The sequence below is a fragment of the Schistocerca serialis genome, chromosome 1 (genome assembly GCF_023864345.2).
Source record: "Schistocerca serialis cubense isolate TAMUIC-IGC-003099 chromosome 1, iqSchSeri2.2, whole genome shotgun sequence".
Lineage (NCBI taxonomy): Eukaryota > Metazoa > Arthropoda > Insecta > Orthoptera > Acrididae > Schistocerca > Schistocerca serialis.
The window spans coordinates 930,143,106-930,161,936 of record NC_064638.1 but is presented as its reverse complement, the minus strand read 5'-3'; the positions used below and the strand labels follow the sequence as shown (position 1 = coordinate 930,161,936).

General features: G+C 44.3%; 1 protein-coding gene across 1 annotated transcript in view; it reads left to right on the top strand.

The window, feature by feature from the left end:
- Positions 1-18,831, top strand: part of LOC126412444 (E3 ubiquitin-protein ligase RNF103-like) — a 135,221-nt gene that overhangs the window by 56,373 nt on the left and 60,017 nt on the right. The gene's annotated exons all lie outside the window — the stretch shown is intronic.

The window sequence follows — 18,831 nt, the reverse complement described above, 5'->3', positions numbered from 1 at the left end:
GCAAGGTGGTGGTTTCCTGCTGTTTTGGGGTGACTTTATGTGGGGCCCACATACGCCACTGGTGGTCAATGGAAGACGCTGTAATGGCTGTATGATACCTACAGCGGATAAGCCCTCACAGGATTCTCAACCACCAAAAACAGAGGAGGAGGAGGAGGAGGAGGAGAAGAAGAAGAAGAAGAAGAAGGAGAAAGCTTGGGAGAAGGTTACTCTTCTGACCCTGGAAGAATGAGATCCCTCAAGCCACCTGACTGTTGTTCCATCCCAACTGGTGAGGTGCAGTAACCCTGAGATATGACCTTTCCTCCTTGCCCCTTCACATCTAACAAGGACACCCTTAACTTGATAATTCAATGGAACTGTAATTGATGTTATTGCCACCTACCAGAACTACAACTAATTTCCTCTTGTTCCACAATCTGTGTTGCTCTCCAGGAAATACTTTTTTGGATATTGAATTTGTGGTTCTTTCCTCCAATCTTGTGACTTTGCTACAGTTTACCGCAGGCAAGGGACTTAGTTGTCTGGAGATGAACACCTTTATCCAATGATGCCCCCTACCGCCTCTTTATCCCTACTCACTGATTTCAGTGCCCACCACCCCCTGTGGTGAAGTATCATGTTGTCTCATCTGGATCTTCTGATTGATCACGTTCTTTCTGATTTTGATCTCTCTCCCCTCAGTGATGATTCTCCTACACATTCAGCACCCATCCACGTCACCTTTCCAGCTATCAACTGTAGGTTCCTTTCTCCCAGTCACGGAGCTTTGCTACAATAGCTGCTACACAGCGATCTTTGTGACAGTGACCGCTTACCAGTGATTCTGCCACTTCCATGTCACCACCCGACAGACCAGTTACCGTATTGCGCTCTTTAAAGAACCAACTGGCAGTTGTATACTTTTGCTGTCATCTCTATCCACTCTTTTCAAACTGCATCAATGAGGTTGTGAGAAATGTCTCCTATGCGATCACTGATGCCATCAGAACTGCTGTTCCCATTTCTGCAGCCCCCTCTCTGCTGCCTCCCTGTGCCATGGTTGATCAAGGACATTGCAACAGCTATCTAGGATTGTCGAAGGGCCCTGAAACTTCTCAGATGACATCTTTCACAGACCATCCCTATTCAGTTTAAAGCAGCTCTGTAGTAAGGATTGCTATCTAATTAAATTCAGTAAGAAGGAATGCTGGGAGTGCTGAACCTCTTCCTTTAGAACATATATCTCTTCATCGCAGATGTAGGCCCTGTGCTGTAGTCTTTATGCTGCCAAAGACCAGCAACTGTTCCAGGCCGCCTCCTTCATGATGGTATGTCTACCAATTTCATTTCTTGTTTAACACCTTGCAACACACTTGTCAAAAGTGTTGGCATCCTCTTCTTAGCCAGCTATTTTGAACCTATTAAAGACTAATTGAATACATCCCCTTTTCCCCTCCCCCCTTGTCAATCCAAATTATAAAATGAACATTTCATTGACTGCCAACTTGTTCAGTCTCTTGATTCATCACATAAAACAGCTGCAGGCCCTGATTCAATGCATAATCAAATGATCCAACATCTGAATGTTACTCAAAGAATCCACCTACACAGGGTCTTCGACCTTCTTTGGCTAGTAGGTGTTTCCCAACCCTTAAACCTGGCAGAAACCACACGTCCATAGACAGTTGCTGACTGATTAGCCTCACCAATGTGTCTGCAAACTGCTTAAAAGGATGGTAGCCCAACAATTGTGCTGGGTTCTCAAATCACTGGACGTTTTATCCACTATCATTGTGGTTTCCTAGAGGGACAAGCCACAATCAACAATCTGGTTAGGTTGGAAGCAGCAATCTGATAGGCTTTTTTCTGAATTCCAACATCTCCTTGCAGTCTTTTTTTTTTATCTATATAAGGCATATGACATCGCTTGGTGTCATCACATTTTACTTACTCTCCTTGACTGGGGCATTTGAGGCTCTTGACTGGTATTTATTCGCTAGTTTTTATCCCACCAATTGTTTCAGGTTAGTGTTGGTGTATCGTTCAGCTTCCTATGGTTCAAGAGAACGGCACCCTACAGTGTTCTGTGCTGAGTGTTAAAACTCTTCCTGATCATCAACATTGAGCTAGAATTACCTCCATTGGCCCATTTTTCAGTCCCTTGCTGTATATCAGTCACTTCTGCATTTGGTATAGCTCCAAATCTGTGGCCTTGGCTGAGCGTCAGCTCCTAGATGCCATCTGAAGGGCCTCTGCTGGGAGTCTTTCCCATGGCTTTCAGTTCCCTCCCATGGCTTTCAGTTCCCTCCCACAAAAACAAGAGACATGCATTTCTATCATCATACAATGGTTCTTGCAGACCTAGAGCTATATTTGGGTATGCAGCAATTGGACATTGTTGCACAATCTCAGTTTTTGGGACTCCTCGTTTGATGAAAAGCTGACATGGCTACTCCATATTTGTCAGTTAAAGACTAACTCCAAAGTGAAAGCTTAAGGCTCTCTGCTTCCTTGTTCCCACCTTTTGGAATGTGGATCACAAACTCTAGTCTGTACTTACTGTAGCCTGGTATCTCCCACTGGTCAGGAATAACAGTTGTAGAGCCTCACAAAAAGCATATGGTAATCTGGACAGCAGCTATGCATGAAGTACTTGAATAATGATAATTGAAACTAACAGCTGTATTGTAATCCAACATTGTTCATTCAAAACATGCTACTGCTTGAGACACCAAAATGTGTCATTTTCAGACCCCAAGCATAATCTGCCATCAATATAAGAACCACAGTGATAAAGACCAAGAGTTGTCATCCTGTCATTGGTGGGCTTATTACTGGAAGTTAAGGAATCTAGTTGATTTTGGCCACAGTCCACTTGACTTTGTTGGTTGCACATGCTGTCGTAACTTCCTTAGTAAGTTGTACTGTTTCCATTTCAAGTCTCCATTGGTCGTTGTCATTGTGGTTCATATGTTGGTGGCAGATTACGATTGGGGCTTGAAGATCACAGTTTTCACCGTCAAAACTGGTAGCATGTTTTGAATAAATGATGTAGGATTACAATACAGCTGTTGGTTTCAATTATCATTATTCAAGCACTTCACAGAAAGTATCTCACGTGCTGGTGCAATGCACTTTATTTCAGATGTTTTCTCTGAGGAAGTGGTTTTGGTCCTCAGCTATAACATTTTAAACTATTTTCGGGCTGGGGGCAGGGTTGTTGGGGTTGGGGTGTCTCCTACCACATGCTGGGTCTGGGGGGACCCTCATCTCCACCTCCTCTGCTAGCTCCTGTGGTCACCCCAGTTTTACTCTGTTTTAATTACTTTTAGATGTGGTTAGCTCTTATTTTCTGGCGCATTGTATTTTACGGATGAGGGATAACACTCTGGCAAGATATTAAGGATTTCTTATCCTAGGTCCAAGCCGATGATGAAAGAACAATGAAAGAGGTTTATATGTTTCCTCCAAGATAGTGGGTACTGTTCTCATCTCTAACACTTCACTTTAGATATCACAGATTGGGGGTGGGATGACTTTTGGAGGGACAGCATCTGTTGCATGCAGAGCTCAGGGGTCAACACTCGCCTGGGCCCACCCACCTCTTTACTGATTATTTCTCTCACCTTTTTTTATTGTCAATCCAGCTAATGTTCATTATGATTTTAGCTTTCTCACTTTTACTGTTATGAATCTCTCAGCCAGGAGGTCTTCTTTCCTCTGTAACTGTCTTAGCACTTTGTCAGATTGGGGGGGAGGGAGAGGTGTCAGATACAGATGAAATTTCCCCCACCTTATATGAGACATGGAGCAGCCCTCATATGTGCTGTGACATGCACACCATCCCAACCCATATACTGTTACTTCTCTCTAAATTATTTCTCAGCTTCAGCATCAATATTGCTTTCAGTTCCTCAATTTTACCACTCCTCTCTGCTTTCATAATTTGTAGGTCCCGCTGTAACTGGCTAGCTAAGTCAGTTCAGTGGTTGGAGAAAGTCAGCGGCATACCACCTCCAACAGAATCATGCCTAGTAAAGCACTGTGGTTTTTAAAACAACCTTCAGATTGATGACTACTTTAGTTTCTTAAGTCAAACAATGGAAAATCCAGCCGAAGTCCCCAGGCTGCCAGAGACAGTGGTCATGGGAGTGTGAGTTGCATTTGTGTGTGTGTGTGTGTGTGTGTGTGTGTGTGTGTGTGTGTGTGTGGGGGGGGGGGGGCGCGGGCGCGCGCGCGCATATGCGTGTGCATGTGCGCACGTGCACGTGTTTGTGTTGTCTAAAGCCACTCCACAGTATGGTGAGTAGCACTCTATCCTTTTCATAATATTGTCATTACTTTTTAAGTGTTGCACATTATATATATAGAAGCGCATGCAAGTGAGTAGCACACACTTTTTCATACATTTATTTACAGTCTCATTCTCATATTACTTCCCACCTCAGATAGTAAGTACATCAGTTTCTGGTTGGGAAGTTCGGAAGCAAGGGACTTGTGCCCAGCCATATTATATAAGGCATTGCCTAATGGGATTGCCTCTACAGGAATTGCATCGTCATCACTATTGCTGTTTTGGTTCTGGATCTGCAACATCATCTTCCCAATGATCACCACTATTGAAGCATTCATTTTCTTTGTTCACTGTAGAAATTTTCAGTTCTATGTTGGCAGCATCGCACCTCGGCTGCATCGGACAGGTGACTGAGGCTATTTATTGATTCATCGCCACCTGCTTGTCCTCCAGCGTCCACATTTTGTAGAGACTCAAAACCAGAATTAATGAAGCATTTTGTAATTGTTTCATTTTTCACTTCATTCCAAGCACTTTTAATCCAGCTGACAGCATCACCTACAATCACAGACTTAGCTGGGTCATACACGGATATGTTGTTCATTTTCTTAACTAGGGAACACAGAAGATTCTTTTGGTAATTTAATTTAAAATACTGGATCACTCCTTGGTCAAGAAGCTGAACACAGGATGTTGTGTTGGCAGGAAGAAATGTTACTACCACATACTTGATACATTTTGCTGCAATAACATGGTGCATTATATACGAAAAGTAGGATTTTACTTTTCTGAATTCTCATTTTTGAATTTAAGTTACTCATCCAAAAATGAAAGTCACACATCGTCCGTGCATTTTATTTGCATGCCAAAAGATAACAAGCAAGGAAATGTCATTGTTTTTGAAGTGCTGTGGACAATTTGCAGTATGTATGACCTTCTCACTGCAGAGGATAGCACAAAGATTGATTGTTAATTTTTGTTTTGCCATTTTTCAACCTTTGCACTGATTACTCTTCACAGTTAGTGTTTGTCTGGAATAAGTTCAAAAAATGGACCAATTTCACCCATGTTCTAAAAGTCATTGTCATAATAGCTACTTGGAAGTCTCGACTTCCAGTTGGATACATCTTTTTGATTAACTTCTGCACTTTCTCCAGGGACTGCTCAGAAAACAATACTATGTCGAACATGAAATCGGTCATGCCAGTCATTGCTTGCATTGAAATTCCAAGATCAGAAGCAAATTTAAGAGCTTTTTCTTGTAGCATCAGTACACTAATAGACAATCCTTTGGCACTTGCTCCATTAAACCGCTCTAAAATAGCATTGCCGGCCGAAGTGGCAGTGCGGTTAAAGGCGCTGCAGTCTGGAACTGCAAGACCGCTACGGTCGCAGGTTCGAATCCTGCCTCGGGCATGGATGTTTGTGATGTCCTTAGGTTAGTTAGGTTTAACTAGTTCTAAGTTCTAGGGGACTAATGACCTCAGCAGTTGAGTCCCGTAGTGCTCAGAGCCATTTTTTGAAATAGCATTATTCACATCTTAAAATGGTTGCCACAGTCTTTTATTTTAATTTTAGTTCGCGTTTTCTTCTCATTTCTTAACACACCTGTAACAAATTGAAGTTGTAATCTGTATTTGACTTTTTCACTCTTTTCCTTTTTCACTCTCTCTAATAACAGAAATTCTGTGTTCTAGCAAGAGAACAACAAGATTTCTTTTATTTGAAATAGCTATGACTATTCACTACAGAAGAAAAATCGGAAATGTTTGCTATTAGAAGTAAAATTACAATGAAATTTTAGAGATTGTTGTGTCCAATTGTCAGTGAGAAACCTCACACTAATCAGTATTGAAAATCCCCCTTCTGTGATTGTTTGTGGTCCTCTTAAAGGGAAAACAGTGTTAAAGAGTGGTGGTTGGTCGGGAAAGGGTTGGTCGTTTTAAAGGGGGTGAAGATGCAGTGATATTGTGAGATTTTATTTCCGTCTCTTAAAAATATTGTTGTTTAGAGAGAGGGTCTGCCTTAAAGGAATGGTTTTTCTCAAGATGTTTTACTTCACTGTGTGTGTGTGTGTGTGTGTGTGTGTGTGTGTGTGTGTGTAAAAATCTTCCCCTTTCTATATTGCTAGCCGAATCTCTTGCATCGAGGGCATCCCATTTTCCTCTTCTTATGTTGGTTTTCAGATAGTTGCTATGTTCCCATGCTTCAGCATTCCTTAAAGTACTCTGCCCACTGATGTAACACGCCTTCATGTGATGCTATTAGTTTATCGTCTTCTCCTCTGCATTGGATGGTATACAAGATGGTTTGAAAATTATTGGTGTCAAAGGATGGAGATGCAAGATGATGCCCCCCTGCAGGTTCGGGGTTAGAATAGGCTGGAGGTATTCCTGCCCGTCATAAGAGATGACTAAAAAGAGTCTCATACTTTTTGGCCCTATGAGTTCAGGTCCCATTCTATGGTTTGACCTGCCACTTTCAAAATACAGAAGTGCGGGCCATATGGGGGAGGACACCTTACGTGGTGCACGAGTTATCCATAGTGCCCTTAGATTCAATCTCCTGAATCTCTTGTCATGGCTTTGCATCTCCAGCTGCGATACCCTATTTGGGCGAGGACACTGCTTTAAGTGCTGGAAATTCGGGGTATGTCGTCTTCTTCCATTGTCTCCTGTCCTCTTTCGCCCCCATGACAATATTGGATTTCTCTGCACCCAGTATTGAGCACGGTAGACAGTCTGTTGTGTTGGGGCTGTCATGTACCCATGTGGTGGTAGCCCCCTGACAGCACAGGGATCGCACTGCTGATGCCTGAGCTGTAAACTCCCCACGTATGCCAAGGAGTAGATGCCTGTATTCTTGGGTCATCAGAACTCCCAGCAATGGCCATCATAACAATTAGCCTTTGTTGTCGCTGGGTGGTGCCTTTGGGGAGTGTCGCTGACCAGAGTGGGTGGCATCAGGGCGGATGACCCGCAGTGAAGTGGACTAAGTCCTCTCTTGCTGGTGACCGTACAGCATCAGCAGTCTCTAAGAAGGACAAGATCGAATACAATGCCAACAGGTATGACCCTAAATCGTTTCCCTCCCTTGCTACACCATGGGAGGAACCTAGGGCTACAGAACAGAGAGAGCCATATTCGCCTCAGTTTTTAGTCTGTAGCAGAACTGAGGGGGACTCCTTTCTACCTATGAAGTCTCAGTTTTTCGTTGAACACCTTGAGGATAAGTTTGGAGAAGTGACACCACTGTCCAAGATGCGAAACGGCGCAGTCTTGATTCACACAGCATTCCCAGCCCAATCCAGAGAGTTAATCGCCTGCGTCGAGCTGGGTGATATTCCTGTTTCCGTCACTCCCATAAAAGCCTCAACATGGTCCAGGGGATCATTTTCCATCGCAATCTCCTATTGCAGTCTGACGAGAGCTCTACGCCGGTTTAGAACGGAAGGGTGTTCATTTCATCCGGTGCGTTTACAGGGGAACCAAAGACAACAGGGTGCCTTCATCTTGGCCTTTGAGGGTGATTCATTGCCTGAAAAGGTCAAGGTGATGGTTTACCGCTGTGACATTAAACCATATGTCCCTCCCCTTACGCGATGCTTTAAGTGCTGGAAATTTGGGCACATGTCTTCCTGCTGCACTTCCAGCTCCCTTTGTCGAGACTGTGAACGTCAACTACACCCAGATATACTCCATGTGCACCTCCTCCCACTTGAATCAGTTGTGGAGAGCACCACTCCCCTTGCTCACCACAGGGCCCAGTACTCCAAAACGAGGGAAAATCATGGAGTACAACACCCTGGACCGGTTGACTTACACACAGGCTAAATGTAAATTTGAAAGATTACACCCCATTCAGTTGACGTTGTCATGTGCTGCAGCTATGTCACCATTGCTGTCCTAAGTGTCAGTGGTTCCTCACTCTGTGCCACAAACAGTGGGCCCTCTGGGCCACCAGAATACATCTGCCCCTTTGGTGGTAGGGGGCAAATCTTCCTCCATTGTTCCCAAAGCACCTACTTCGGGAGCAAGGCCTCTCCAAATGCAGGGGACATTGGTCCCCTCCCTGCTGCCGGAGAAGAAACAGCCTCCTCTGGCTTTTCTCATGCGGAAGGGGTCCCTTGGGGCCCCCTCTCCCAAGGTCTTTCAGTCTCCACCAATGCCACGGCCATGGCCAAAAGATGCTGGACAAAGAATTTCACAGTCTTCCTTTGTGACTGAAGCTGTTTCGGAGAAATATTCCCAGCAAGCCCCTAAAGAGAAGTGAGAGAGCAAGCAAACTAAGAAGTAATCTGCTAAGAAACTGGACCCTCTGGTAGCCCCAACTCCACCACTCCCTATCAGTTCAGCATCTGAGGATGCGGTGGAGATCTAGGCATCCCCTGCAGACTTGGATGTCACTGATGCCTCATCCACCATAAAAATGGCTACAAATACTCAATCAGTGGCAGCAGGTGACCCTGAGGCATAACCTGCCTCCTTGCACACTTCATGCCTTCCCAGCCTCATGATAACGTCATCTTCCACTGGAATTGTGGTGGTTTTTTCCACCACCTGGCTGAGCTGTGGCAACTCTTAAGCTTTACACCTGCTTTCTGCATTGCCCTTCAGGAAACCTGGTTCCCTGAAATGCGGACCCCTGCCCTCCATGGCTATAGAGGACATTACAAGAACCGTAGTGACTATATTAGAGTGTCAGGTGGAGTTTGTGTCTATGTCGGGAACTCTGTATGCAGTGAACCTGTGCCCGTTCAAACCCCTCTTGGAGCTGTGGCTGTCAGGATAAGGATGACACAGGAAATAACTGTCTGCAATGTATATCTTCCTCCAGATGGTGTGTGTACTTGAACACATTGGCTGCACTAATTGATCAACTCCCTAAACCTTTCCTACTTTTGGGAGATTTTAAAACTCATAACCCCTTGGGCCCCCCCATGAACCATGGACCTTGCCGTTGGTGGGGAGGCTTGCGTGCCTCAGCGTAGGTGCAACCACAACGGAGGGGTATCTGTTGAGAGGCCAGACAAACATGTGGTTCCTGAAGAGGGGCAGCAGCCTTTTCAGTAGTTGCAGGGGCAACAGTCTGGATGATTGACTGATCTGGCCTTGTAACATTAACCAAAACGGCCTTGCTGTGCTGGTGCTGCGAACGGCTGAAAGCAAGGGGAAACTACAGCCGTAATTTTTCCCGAGGACATGCAGCTTTACTGTATGATTAAATGATGATGGCGTCCTCTTGGGTAAAATATTCCGGAGGTAAGATAGTCCCCCATTCGGATCTCCGGGCGGGGACTACTCAAGAGGACGTCGTTATCAGGAGAAAGAAAACTGGCATTCTACGGATCGGAGCGTGGAATGTCAGATCCCTTAATCGGGCAGGTCGGTTAGAAAATTTAAAAAGGGAAATGGATAGGTTAAAGTTAAATATAGTGGGAATTAGTGAAGTTTGGTGGCAGGAGGAACAAGACTTTTGGTCAGGTGATTACAGGGTTATAAATACAAAATCAAATAGGGGTAATGCAGGAGTAGGTTTAATAATGAATAAAAAAATAGGAGTGCGAGTTAGCTACTACAAACAGCATAGTGAACGCATTATTGTGGCCAAGATAGACACAAAGCCCATGCGTACTACAGTAGTACAAGTTTATATGCCAACTAGCTCTGCAGATGATGAAGAAATTGATGAAATATATGACGAGATAAAAGAAATTATTCAGATAGTGAAGGGAGACGAAAATTTAATAGTCATGGGTGACTGGAATTCGTCAGTAGGAAAAGGGAGAGAAGGAAACATAGTAGGTGAATATGGATTGGGGGGAAGAAATGAAAGAGGAAGCCGCCTTGTAGAATTTTGCACAGAGCATAACTTAATCATAGCTAACACTTGGTTCAAGAATCATAAAAGAAGGTTGTATACCTGGAAGAATCCTGGAGATACTAATAGGTATCAGATAGATTATATAATGGTAAGACAGAGATTTAGGAACCAGGTTTTAAATTGTAAGATATTTCCAGGGGCAGATGTGGATTCTGACCACAATCTATTGGTTATGAACTGCAGATTGAAACTGAAGAAACTGCAAAAAGGTGGGAATTTAAGGAGATGGGACCTGGATAAACTGAAAGAACCAGAGGTTGTAGATAGTTTCAGGGAGAGCATAAGGGAACAATTGACAGGAATGGGGGAAAGAAATACAGTAGAAGAAGAATGGGTAGCTCTGAGGAATGAAGTAGTGAAGGCAGCAGAGGATCAAGTAGGTAAAAAGACAAGGGCTAATAGAAATCCTTGGGTAGCAGAAGAAATATTGAATTTAATTGATGAAAGGAGAAAATATAAAAATGCAGTAAATGAAGCAGGCAAAATGGAATACAAACGTCTCAAAAATGAGATCGACAGAAAGTGCAAAATGGCTAAGCAGGGATGGCTAGAGGACAAATGTAAGGATGTAGAGGCTTGTCTCACTAGATAGATACTGCCTACAGGAAAATTAAAGAGACCTTTGGAGAGAAGAGAACCACTTGTATGAATATCAAGAGCTCAGATGGCAACCCAGTTCTAAGCAAAGAAGGGAAGGCAGAAAGGTGGAAGGAGTATATAGAGGGTTTATACAAGGGCGATGTACTTGAGGACAAAATTATGGAAACGGAAGAGGATGTAGATGAAGATGAAATGGGAGATAAGATACTGCGTGAAGAGTTTGACAGAACACTGAAAGACCTCAGTCAAAACAAGGCCCCGGGAGTAGACAACATTCCATTAGAACTACTGACGGCCTTAGGAGAGCCAGTCCTGACAAAACTCTACCATCTGGTGAGCAAGATGTATGAGACAGGCGAAATACCCACAGACTTCAAGAAGAATATAATAATTCCAATACCAAAGAAAGCAGGTGTTGACAGATGTGAAAATTACCGAACTATCAGTTTAATAAGTCACAGCTGCAAAATACTAACGCGAATTCTTTATAGACGAATGGAAAAACTGGTAGAAGCGGACCTTGGGGAAGATCAGTTTGGATTCCGTAGAAATGTTGGAACACGTGAGGCAATACTAACCTTACGACTTATCTTAGAAGAAAGATTAAGAAAAGGCAAACCTACGTTTCTAGCATTTGTAGACTTAGAGAAAGCTTTTGACAACGTTAACTGGAATACTCTCTTTCAAATTCTGAAGGTGGCAGGGGTAAAATACAGGGAGCGAAAGGCTATTTACAATTTGTACAGAAACCAGATGGCAGTTATAAGAGTCGAGGGGCATGAAAGGGAAGCAGTGATTGGGAAAGGAGTGAGACAGGGTTTTAGCCTCTCCCCGATGTTATTCAATCTGTATATTGAGCAAGCAGTAAAGGAAACAAAAGAAAAATTCGGAGTAGGTATTAAAATTCATGGAGAACAAGTAAAAACTTTGAGGTTCGCCGATGACATTGTAATTCTGTCAGAGACAGCAAAGGACTTGGAAGAGCAGTTGAACGGAATGGACAGTGTCTTGAAAGGAGGATATAAGATGAACATCAACAAAAGCAAAACGAGGATAATGGAATGTAGTCAAATTAAATCGGGTGATGCTGAGGGGATTAGATTAGGAAATGAGACACTTAAAGTAGTAAAGGAGTTTTGCTATTTAGGGAGTAAAATAACTGATGATGGTCGAAGCAGAGAGGATATAAAATTTAGACTGGCAATGGCAAGGAAATCGTTTTTGAAGAAGAGAAATTTGTTAACATCGAGTATAGATTTAAGTGTCAGGAAGTCGTTTCTGAAAGTATTTGTATGGAGTGTAGCCATGTATGGAAGTGAAACATGGACGATAACCAGTTTGGACAAGAAGAGAATAGAAGCTTTCGAAATGTGGTGCTACAGAAGAATGCTGAAGATAAGGTGGGTAGATCACGTAACTAATGAGGAGGTATTGAATAGGATTGGGGAGAAGAGAAGTTTGTGGCACAACTTGACTAGAAGAAGGGATCGGTTGGTAGGACATGTTTTGAGGCATCAAGGGATCACAAATTTAGCATTGGAGGGCAGCGTGGAGGGTAAAAATCGTAGAGGGAGACCAAGAGATGAATACACTAAGCAGATTCAGAAGGATGTAGGTTGCAGTAGGTACTGGGAGATGAAGAAGCTTGCACAGGATAGAGTAGCATGGAGAGCTGCATCAAACCAGTCTCAGGACTGAAGACCACAACAACAACAACCCTCCCTTGGGGGGTGGCACTGTGATTACTGACCGAAGCAAATATATCGAACATTTACTGTCACAAATTGACGTGTGCCTCTTAAATACAAGTGCCCCCACACATTTCAGTGTGTCACACAGCACATATTCAGCCATTGATCTCTCGGTTTGCAGTCCTGTCTTTCTTCCATCTATCCACCGGAGAGCACATGATGACCTGTGTGGTAGTGACCACTTCCCCATCTTCCTGTCACTGCCCCGGTGTCAGGCACATGGACTCCTGCGCAGATGGGCTTTAAACAAGGCAGGCTGGAACGCTTTCACCTCTGCTGTCACTGTTACTTTCCCCCACGTGGTAACATCGATGTGGTGGTTGAGCAAATAACTACAATGATTGTTTCTGCGGCGGAAAACGCGATCCCTTGTTCTTTAGGGTGCTCTCAGAGAAAGACAGTCTCTTGGTTTTCACCTTAAGTCGCTGAGGAAATTAAGGTGTGTTGGCAAGCTCTACATCGGTATAAGCAGCACCTTTCCCTGGAACACCTCACAGCCTTTAAATGGCTCCATGCCCGCGATCGCCAGCTTATCAAAAGACGCAAACAGGAATGTTGGGAGAGATACGTCTCGGCCAATGGGTGCCATATGTCACCTTCCCAAGTCTGGGCAAAGATCGAACAAGTTTTCAGGTACCAAACCCCAACAGATGTTCCTGGTGTTAACATAAATGGTCTGTTATCTTCCAACGCGAATGTGATTGCCGAGCATTTTTCTGGGCACTCTGCTCGCGTCTCTGCATCAGAGAATTACCCTCCAGCCTTTTGCACTCCCAAATGGTGGATAGAATGGAAAGTCCTCTCATTCACTACACACCACAGTGAACCCTATAACACCCCATTTACATAGTGGGAGCTCCTCAGTGCCCTTGTACATTGCCCCAACACAGCTCCTGGGCCAGATCGGATACACAGTCAGATGATTAAACATCTCTCGTCTGACTACAAGTGACATCTCCTCATGATCTTCAACCGGATCTGGTGCAATGGCATCTTTCCATCATACTGGCTGCAGAGCACCATCATACCAGTGCTCAAAGCTGGCAAAAACCCATTTGATGTGGATAGCTATCGGTCCATAAGCCTCACCAACGTTCTTTGTATGCTGCTGGAACGTATGGTGTGTCGGCAGTTGGGTTTGGTCCAGGAGTCACATGGCCTACTGACTCCGTGCCAGTGCAGTATCCACCTATGTCGCTCTACCACTAATAATCTTGTGTCCCTCGAGTCTGCCATCAAAACAGCCTTTTCTAGATGCCAACACCTTTTTGCCATCTTTTTTGAGTTGCGAAAAGTGTATGACACCACCTGGCGACGTCATATCCTTGCCACATTATACGAGTTGGGTCTCCCTGAGGCCCACTCCTGATTTTTTTAATCCAGAATATCCTGTGGCTTTGTACTTCCCGTGTCCAAGTTGGTGCCTCCCATAGTTCCACCCCATATCCAGGAGGATGGGGTCCCACAGGGCTCTGTATTGAGTGTCTCTCTATTTTTAGTGGCCAATTACGGCCTAGCAGCAGCTGTAGGGCCGTCCGTCTCACCCTCTCTATATGCAGACGACTTATGCATTTCGTACTGCTCCACCAGTACTGGTGTTGCTGAGCGGTGCCTACAGGGAGCCATCCACAAGGCCCATTCATGCGCTGTAGCCCACAGTTTCCAGTTTTCAGCCCCAAAGTTGTGTGTTATGCACTTCTGTCCCATTGTACTGTCATCCGAAACCACAACTTTATTGTAATGACGATCCCCTCACTGTAGTGGACGCATATCGATTCTTAGGACTGGTTTTCGACACCTGATTGACTTGGCTTCCTCACCTTCGTCAGCTTAAGTGGAAGTGCTGGCAGCACCTCTCAATGCCCTCCGCTGTCTGAGCAACACCAACTGGGTTGCAGATCGCTTTAAGCTGCTGCAGCTCTACAGAGCCCTTTTTCTATCCTACCTTGATTATGGGAGTCTGGTTTATGGTTCGGCGGTGCCCTCAGCATTGCATTTACTCAACCCAGTGCACCACTGTGGTGTTAGACTAGGAATGGAAGCTTTTAGGATGAGTCCAGTCACCAGCATCCTGGTGGAGGCTGGAGTTCCTTCATTGCAGGTCAGGTGTGCGCAACTACTCGCCAGTTAAGTCGCACGCATTCGTAGTTCTCCTGCGCATCCGAATTACCATCCCCTTTTCCCACCCACGGCGGTTCATCTCCAACATCGGCGGCCCAGGTCAGGGCTTCAATTGCAGTACATGTCCAATCCCTTCTATATGAATTGGAGTCCTTGCCATTATCACCTATACTCGAGTTCCATTTGCGTACACCGCGGCTTTGCCTGGACCTTCCACATGGCCCAAAGGACTCAATTCACCCCACTGTCACTTCCTCTCGATTGTTGACATGTACCGAGGCCATGAATGGTTTACACCCATGGCTCGAGGGCTGATGGTCATGTCGGCTTCGTGTATGTCCATGGAGGACATATTGAACAGCTGCCCGATGGCTGCAGTGTTTTCACTGTAGAGCTGGTTGCTATATCGTGTGCTCTTGAACAGATCTGTTCATGTCCTGGGGAGTCATTTCTTCTGTGTACTGACTCCTTAAGCAGCCTACAAGCTATCTCCCAGTGCTACCCTCGTCATCCTTTGGCAGTGACCATCCAGGAGTCCATGTATGCCCTGCAATGGTTCGGTCGTTCAGTGGTGTTCGTGTGGTCCCCAGGACACGTCGGAATCCCAGACATCAAACTTTATGACATGCTGGCTAAGCAGGTGGGTTTTATCATTTGATCTAAGTTTTAGCGCATGTCCTTTGTGCCTATGTGTCCTCCACCCTAGTGCTTTTAGGGTGGAGGTTTTAATGTGTTGCAGAGTGGCTGGCTTTGCCTTTTTATTGTCATGGTTAGCCAGCTATGGTAATCTGTTTTGTCGTTTTAACCTCTTCTACCTGTTTCTTTTTCTTGCATGTCTGTGGTTTTCTTCTTCCCTTTTGTCCATTTAAGTGTTTTGTTGCCCTTCCGTTATTGTTGTGGTTTTTCCTTTCTCTCCATTTTGTGTCATCAGTTTTGCTTGTTTTATTCTCATCCTTGTGGCATTGTTTTATTCGGAACAAGGGACCGATAACCTAGCAGTCTGGTCCCTTCCCCCTCTTTTAAACAAACAAACAAACCAACCAACCAACCAACCAACCACAAGATGCCGGACAGGGACAAATGGAATGATGTCCTAGTGCAGGCCAAGGCATATCTAGGGCAGTAGGGCCAGGAAGAAGAAGAAGAAGAAGTTCATTCCCTTTAGTTTCTTCTCATACAGCTGCCTGCTGTGACTCAGACTTTGAATTGGTACGAGAGCTGACCCGTAGTCAGACTTACTGTCCAAAGGGCATGCTGAAAAGCAGTGCCTACAATATTTTTGTGTGAAAGTTCTTAAAACTTTTTAAATAAAAAGTCTTTATTAAAAATCTACATCTTTATTATTCATGTCTACGTATTTGCAGCACTCTGCCATTAGAGAGCTCCGAACTGTAGTGTGTAACATGGCGGTGTGAAGTGTAACTATCTTGGTGCATGAGAAAAAGCATGCTGTAATCGAGTTTTGAATTCAGAGTTTTTCCACACATGGAGCACCCTCTACTTCGGTACGCCAATGTCAGATATCATGTGAGAACTGTGACATATGCAACAATCTAATGCTTTGGGTTCACTTTCACCGATTATCTTCCATACAGCCCTGACTTGGCCCCATCTGATTTTCATCTGTTACCAAGTTTTAAAGAACACCTCCAAGGACTTCACTTTTATAGTGATGAAACAGTGCAAGCTGAGGTGAGAGTGTGGCCCTGTCAACAAAGTAAAACATTCTACAGTGATGGTATCAACAAACTGCACTCTCATTGTTCGTTACCAGGTTGACTGTGTTGAGAAGTAAATATGTAACATGAAGAATAAAGATTTAATGTGTTAATGTGTTTGTATTATTTAAAAAGCTTTGCCTTTTCACATAAATGTATTTAAGACATCACTTTGCAGCAGGACTCTCATAATATGAATACTTGGCTGACTTCTTTTAAAAATTCTCCAGACTCCCTTGGGAGTCCCAGTTTTTATGATTGTTCCACATTGACGGTAATGAGACAAAAATAAAGTAAACCTCCCCCTCCCCCCCCTCTCTCTCTCTCTCTCTCTCTCTCTCTCTCTCTCTCTCTCTCTCTCTCTCTCTCTCTCTCTCTCTCTCTCTCCCCCCCCCCCCCCTCCTCCTCCTCCTCCTCTCCGCCATTTCTCGCTCCCCACCATTCCTCCTACTCTGCCGTTTTCCCCTTTCCCCTCCACACTGCTTTCCCCTCCCCTCCACCCATCACTTACTTCACTCCCCTCCCCGCCAGTATCCTCCCCACCAGTCTCCTCCCTGTCGTTTCCCACGCCCCCTCCCCACTGTCCCCCACGCCCCCTCCCCACTGTCCCCCACGCCCCCTCCCCACTGTCCCCCACGCCCCCTCCCCACTGTCCCCCACGCCCCCTCCCCACTGTCCCCCAGCCCCCCTCTCCACAGTCCCCCATGCCCCCTCTACACCTCTTCCCATCCCCCCCCCCCCCCCCCCCCCCGGTTCCACTCGTTTTTGGCCAGTGGGGATTGTTAATAACCACTGTGTGGTTTGATGGGAATGCAAGGTATTGTGTTGAAAGCTGCTTTTAGTTGTCTATGAGAATATACCAGGCTGGTGGTCTGCTTTATAGAGATGTACTGAATCTAAACTTTGATACTGGACCCATTCAGAGCCTTGCATTGTCCACTGTGACTGTCAAACATGATGACTGTGTGGGTGCCAAGTTAAGCTAACATATCATACCTGAACTTGCATACAGCCTTGTGATACGCAAATTATTCTAGAATACACAGCAAACGACTTGTGTCAACTGAAGCAGAACTTCTAAAGGATGAATAGAGTTGTCAGTACTGGCCATTTGCTTCTACCAATGATTCCATCAACACAATTCCAAACAATGTCCGCTACAAAATCCTGAAATTGCATTGATCTTGCAACCTATAAGCACAGATAGCTCTGTGGGGTCGGGATGATATTTGTGCACCTGAAACGTATTCATTTCTTTGGAACAATCCACCAAAACTGTTCTGCGTTACAGCTATTACTTATTAATAGGTCTGCCTGAGTAGTATATTGCTTGCAGTTGGAATGTGTTCATTTCTTCAGCAGCAGTTATCAGGGATGGACTGCAGAATACAGAGTTGTTCCTTTGCACAAGCAGTATCACTGTTCCAATTTAGAAGTCATGACAGGTTTACTGTTCCAAATGCATTAAGTGTTCTTGACGGTAATGCTGATCTCCCATATTATGCAAAGTGATATGCTATAGGAGGGTGAAGTATAGATGTTTTCCATTCCATTTTGTGTGTAGTTGCGCTTGGTTTTCAACACAAAGAAAAGACAGAGATCTAGTTGTTCACGGGGATATTTTTCTGCCAGAGGTGAAAGTAATTAAGATAGATTCCACATGTCAGTGGCATGAGAGCCTATCAATAGAATTTTTTGAAGAGTATGCTGTGTAATAAATGGTTGTCATATGTACCTAAGTACACAACTTATTGAAAAGATTCTGTATTTAAATCTGAGCACTTTTCTGTTAATTGATGAAAGAATACACTTTTCCAACTTTCAGAAAGTCTTAAATAAATCAGACTTCAAAATGATTTCCCTAACTGCATTAAATACTTAAAATATGTTGTGACAATAAAGTCATTATTTCGCATTCCTATGTAGAACCTATTAAAAAATGAACAGGTTTGGGGCACCTTTAACCGGTTTGGAACTGTGAAATTGAATCTATCAGTCACAGTTAATAGTTTAGCCAATCCTTACCTAAAACTGACATACCCCAGGCTGTATTAGCTGACATGTTTCCAACATATGGGTGATAATGACAAAGCATCCCAGCTGGCAGTTAACCATATTTAACTCTAGCCATTCCTTTGTAATTTGTGTTATCACATGAAAAGTTCTGCCTTAATAAATGCATCACTGTAATAATAATGGAAATTCATGGATGGAGTAATATGTAAAATAAGGGAAAGGTAACAACTCACTTATAGCTGATCAGCATGAGGAGCACAGAAACACGACAAAAAATAGCATTTACACTAACTTTTGAGCAACTGCTCTTTTTCAAGCACTGACAATAGATTTCACACACACAAAACCACACAGACACCCAAACACAACAACCACCCAACAAGAGTGTATGTTGGTGTGTATGTATCATTGTATGTGTGAATGTGTGTGCTGTTGCTAGAAAAATAGCTAGTGAATGCTGTTTTAT